We start from the raw sequence: 6,000 nt of genomic DNA, 5'->3' as shown, positions 1-6,000 counted from the left end.
TGACTTTCCCATTCTTGTGCCTCCGTATCTACTCTCTCATTCCTCTTTCTGTAGTAGTTTATTTCTTCCCCCCACTTCATCCTTTCTCATATTTCCTTTTCTGTGATGACTTCATTTTCTCTGGATCACTTTCTTTTTTTTTCTGCTCCATTTTTCCCTTTTCAAATGTTTGCATAGGGTATAAAGGTATTCCCTCCCATCTCTTCCATCTGGAGTTGGCATGTTTGACATTGCCTCATGAGTGAGGGTGTGGCCTTATCTGTGTAAAAAGGAAAAGTCAATGTGAGCTGAGCTTGAACATACAGTTGATCTATTCATCAGGGGACAACTTTCTTCCCTGTAAGTAGTAACAGATGTTAAGAGGAATGTTGCTTGTTTTAGTAGGATACTTTACGTACAGTAGTTGTTAGAGTCCATTGGTGATTAGAGTTTTGTTGTTAGGAGCTGTGGTGGGCTGGTGCCTTTGAACATCAGCTTATTTATTTTCGTGTCTAAATATGGACCTCAAATTTTCACCATGGCAATTTGCTCAAGATCATAATCTTGAGGGAACAGAACAGGGAAGACAACCCCAATTTTTTCATCTCTCCTTTCCTATTGATATTATGGACAGTTTTAGAAAAGCAGATGTTTATGTATTTAGATTCACTAAAGCAGATATTTAGATTATATAGCAGATTATAATTAAATGAGTGGTCAGAATTAATCTGGGAGGAGTTAAAAGTAGGTCTTGTAAAGTTGCACAGCCACTTTGTGGAAGTTTCTAGAATGACTCCAGGACAGAAGAAAGGGTCAATGTTACATGGGAACACCTTGGCAAACTATTCCTGCTTTCACAACATGATACACCTTTTCTGGCCCTGCCTGAGTCAGTTCCTGGGACCTGTATGAACACAGCTGAGAGAATAAGTGTAAGCTGGGACTGCTGCATGCAGAGCCCTGAGAGGGCAAGACCTGAGGTTTAAGGATCCAAATTGCCAACTGCTCTGGGGAGCAGCAAGCCAGGTTGATGGTAGTCCCTTTGCACCATAGTTCCTGTGAAGATTAGAAGGGTTTCATAGATCAGTGTAAAACCTTGAACTTATTATTCAAATTATCACAGTGAGAGCATTTCTTAGAGGACACGCAATTGTGTTAAGGAACCAGTTCCCATCCACTTAGCTAACAAGACAACTGTGTTCTGTTACTGCTGTGGTTTCTAGATCCATTTCAAGGCAAGCCCAAGCAATAGTATATTTACATGTCCCATTGTGCATTGAAACATTTTCTCATTTAGTACAGCATGTGTTTAAGAGTTTACCAGCCTGGGAACGTGGTGAAGGCCAGAGGTAAGCCTTCCTACCACAAGGGACTGAAAGCAAAGCAAGTGGTGTAGCCTCCAAAGAGTTTTAAGAGCCAGCCTTCTGAGTCTGCTTCACATCATGACAGTCAGATTCCTTCCACTGGATTTGCAGAACCTGAACTTCATTGAAAACACTATTTTCCTGTAGTCTGCCTTTGAGATCTTCCAACAGATCTGATTAAGTATCTTTAATCAGATAATTAATTCCCAGGTCATCTATGCTCAAACTGTAGTAATTGTTTCCAGTTTAGCTGTCACAGAGATAAAATATACCTTACTCTATTTTAGAATCAAAGCAGAGAAGAGGAAGTTTTGTTCAATGAAAAATAGACTCTGAATTTCTTCTCATACCTTTGAAAGTCTTCTCCACGAGTATGATTTGTCAAAAGACTCTGGAATCTGCATTGGCAGCTGTTGAAGCTAGCAGTCATGCTGCATAAGTAAAAGAAGTTTAGGACATCATATCTTTACTCTTGGTTTTCAGCCTGGAAAACTAGTGGATACCAGCTTCAAATGCATGGCATTTCCTGCAGAATCATGTGTTGAATGCAAAATTAAGGTTCGGAAATGCACTCAGTTGCTATATGGAAATTCTGACCACTCCTGGATTAATGCTTTTGCATAAGCAAATGGTTAGGTAAGAAAAGGGAAAAAAACCCCAAACAACTGAAGTTCGTGTTTCACGCTTCAAGTGACTCAGCCAAGTGTGGCTAGATTCCCTTTCAAAATCAAATGACCATGATGCATCTCCCAGGGTCCTGTAGTATGAATGCTAAAAGGATTAAAACTAGTCAGGTCACACAGCTTTATTTTGCTTTTTATAAGGGCCATGTTATATCCGAGACTCATGTGCCATGAAGAAAAATACCCTTTTGTGTTCTGTTTTGAAGTCAAATACACAAAGAACTGTATTTTCTCCAGTTCTTTTCTACTGAAGTCTTTTTCATGAAAAAGTAATAACATTCAAAAAAAGTTACAAAGGTAATACCACGATAATATAAATATTTAAATGAAAATACCTTTGTAGTAACTACTTGAGTAGAAGCAGTCTATCCACACACCCTCCTTTCCATACATTGTAGTGCTACCTGAAAACAGAAGAAAATAAGGGGTATATTTTGATATTTATTATTGTGCAATTCTCAAAGGTGTGAACACATCACTAGTGTGCTGTTAACATTGCGAGAAAAGCCATGTGCAAGTAATTATTTTGAAACTGAGTACATCTAAGTTCCATGGTGTAAAACCCACTGACATGCAATAGCCCCAAAGCCATTTTAGCAGCATATGTTACAGATGGAAAACAACTATATGTGTAGTTTAGCTCATTTTCCTGTTGTTGCAGGTATCTTTTTGCCAGTCAGTGTATTTGCTAAGGCACTGCCCAAGTTAATTTTAAATATCTCACTGAGGACTAGCAGGAGCCTTTGCACGGATACTTTGCACTCTACCTGATGTACCAAATTAGAGACATCTAAAATATTTATCCATTCTATATTGTCATCTCTGTGCATGTTATAACTTAACTGTGTCAGCTACAATCTTGCAGTGGGTTTTGTAATTTTCTACCTAAGAAACGACCCTTTTTCATTTTTTTGCACTCCACTAACAAATTACTATTTTACACAACAGCTCGCCATGTTTAGCAGCAGAAGTTCCTTTTAGATCTCGCTCATCTTGGCCTTTCATCTTTATTTTTGGCCTGCAGAAAAAAAATATCTTCCAGCAAAGTTAGTAATGCAAATTATTCAACTTGCATTAACACATAGTTTGCAATCTTTCTGTCTTTGCAGCTTCTCCTGGTAATAGAAATAAATTACAGTAGCTAGAATATAGTGTTTTTCTATCTGTCTGAGTTGGGAAAAAGTGATTAATTTTCTCTCTTTCTTAGCAAAAGAGGAAAGTCTGTTCAGTGAAGCAAAAGTTATTAGAATTAAAATTAATTGGAGGAAATACAATCCATAATTAAGCCAGGCTACTCACTGCCACAGATGCAATATGAATAGTACTCCAACTGTATTAGCATGACAGGAAAATGAGGACATTTCTCAGGTTTTTGTGCGGAGCCACTTGCTAAACAAACTTGGCATAGAATCATCTAAGTGGGAAAAAACCTCTAAAGATATTGAGTCCAACCATTAACCCAGCACTGCCACATCCACCACTAAATCATGTCCCCAGGTGCGACATCTTGGCCTCCTGGGCACACTGCTGGCTCGTGTTGGTGGACACACGCCAGACTTTCAGAAACCCATAGAGCTGAAAGCTGTGCTGATGTGGAGCCCAGCTCTGTTCTTAGCACCATGTGCATTAAAACCTTTGGCTACCACAGTTTGCTCCAGCGTGCCTGACACCTCCCTTGCACTCAGGTTCCCTTCTGCTGGATGCACGGGCTCTGGGACAGACAACTAAGAGGGTCACATGCTGAGCCCTCACGGTGACATTCACTGGAACACGTTGATTAAAGCCCAGCTTGGCAGCAGTCATTGCCAAGGGTAGGGAGAACTTGTACAGCCTCTCCTTACCAGCCCTGCTTAGCCCCGAGGTGGGAACTCACTTTCTCATTAGGGCAGGAGAAACATACTCTTAAAAAAAGCTAATAAACTTTTGCAGTGTAAACACACAGCTGCAAAGAAAAAGCATCATTTTAACTAGGCAGATAGATGGGCTCTTATTAGAAAATTAAGTGGTGCTCCTAAAAATACAGCTGTTTCTCAGAAATGGGGTGGACTCTGGTGTAAAGCAAGCAATTTAGGGTCCTACACTTATTTATCTGATTCAACTGCATTTGCTAAATGTCAGCGGTTTTGCTAGCAGCCTATTCTGCAGCCATCTGAGTGATAACAAATCCTGCTTCCCCAGCTACAAACAAGGCACAGACTAGGGCGGTGGGGAGGAGACTGCTGAGGGGACAGAAAAGGCTGTATTTAAACAGTTGTGTTTGCTTTTCTGTAAAAAAAGCAAATAAAAAAATCTTGAAGATCTCTTTTCTGCCAGAACACTGGCACTTTGCAAGCACTGCCAACACAAACCCTGCAAGTGAGCCAGCTGACATCAGCTGATCAAGGACATGGTGGTACTTTGGACGTTTTATGCGTCTCTCTTCAGATACACAGCCTTTTGTCTGGGCTGTTTGAACAAAACAAGCCCATGAGTGAAAGCAAAAGCTGCCTATGGACGATGTGCTCAAGTCAGTGCAGTCTGAGATACACAGCACCAGAAATTAATGAATTCAGCTGAAGACCAAACCCGAATTTCAATATCTCACTCAAAGAAAATGGGGATTTACCATGCTGGATACATTGTGGGATAGATGCATGAGGGAACATTGTCCCCATTGCTGCCTGGGGCTTCAGCATTTGTGAGAGGAACCCAACAGGGCATGTGTTCTGTAAGATATTTCCTTTGGAGATCCCCAGTTCAATATGGCCTATACCACTGATGAGGAAAAACATGCTTGTGTTCTTGCCTGGATTAAATGAACTGAATAGTTTCTGTATAGCTCAAGCAGATGATTGTTTGGACCACAGTACTTGCTAGTGAAACTGGCTCCTTGGTTGGCAGGCAGAGTAAACACTAAGGACTGAGGCTGTGGTTGCAGTGCCTTTGATAGAGATCAGTGCACTATCAGTTCAGACACCATAGCTCATCTCAGACATGGGACGTGAAGTTCCCTTTCCCAGAGACATGTTAGTCAGTGCTCACTACACAGATATAAAGTCCCTTTCATGATTTTATGCTCACTGGAGGGTGGACTGGGATGATTGGAAGGCGGGAAGTCACATGATACCTTATTGAGCACAAAGCTGTTTAGCACAAAAATTAACACAGCCAAATTTTTGCAACAAATCACAACTAGCATAAAGGGTTTAGTGCGGATCAACACACTACACTGAGTGGCTCTGCTGTTTTCAGTCTGGCCCTGAGAGACAGACAAAACTGGATGTCTCGTGTTATCAGGATGTATCTTCTGAAACTTTTCCATGCCACATTCTTGCAGAGCAGGCTGAGACCATGGGGAGCACACACACACAAACTCCAGTGACCTATACTGGCCCTACAGGAGTCCTGGGTGCTTTTATTCTGTCTCTGTACACTGAGCAAGCAATTCATGCTCTCCCAGGAAGACAGGGTGAGAGAGCTGGAGCTGTTCATCCTGGAGAAGAGGTGGCTCTGGGGAGACCCTCTAGCACCTTCCAGTACCTAAAGGGGGCTTACAAGAAGGCTGGAGAGGGACTTTTTACAAGGACATGTAGTTGTAGGACAAGGGGTAATGACTTCAAACTGTCAGAGAGGAGGTTTGGATTAGATATGAGGAAGAAATTGTTTACTGTGATGATGGTGAGGCACTGGAAAAGGTTTTCCAGAGAATCTGTGGATACCCTACCCCTGGAAGTGTTCAAGGCCAGATTGGACAGAGCTTTGAGCAACTCGATCCAGTGGAAGATGTCCCTGCCCATGGCAGGGAGGTTCAAACTAGATGGTCCTTAAGGCCTCTTCCAACCCAAACCATTTTATGATTCTACACATTAACAAAAGAGTAACTGACTCTTGATGTAGAGGAGGATGGAAAGCCACTGCCCTGGCAAGACAGTTTCCAATATCTTTCAGCAGGCATACGTAATTTTCAAAGAACAAGTACAGGACAAATTAGAGCA

This window comes from Empidonax traillii, unplaced genomic scaffold (assembly GCF_003031625.1).
Source record: "Empidonax traillii isolate 1590-97213 ecotype Southwest subspecies unplaced genomic scaffold, ASM303162v1 scaffold31:size1920502, whole genome shotgun sequence".
Lineage (NCBI taxonomy): Eukaryota > Metazoa > Chordata > Aves > Passeriformes > Tyrannidae > Empidonax > Empidonax traillii.
The sequence above is the reverse complement of the archived record's forward strand: the minus strand, read 5'-3'. Positions refer to the sequence as shown.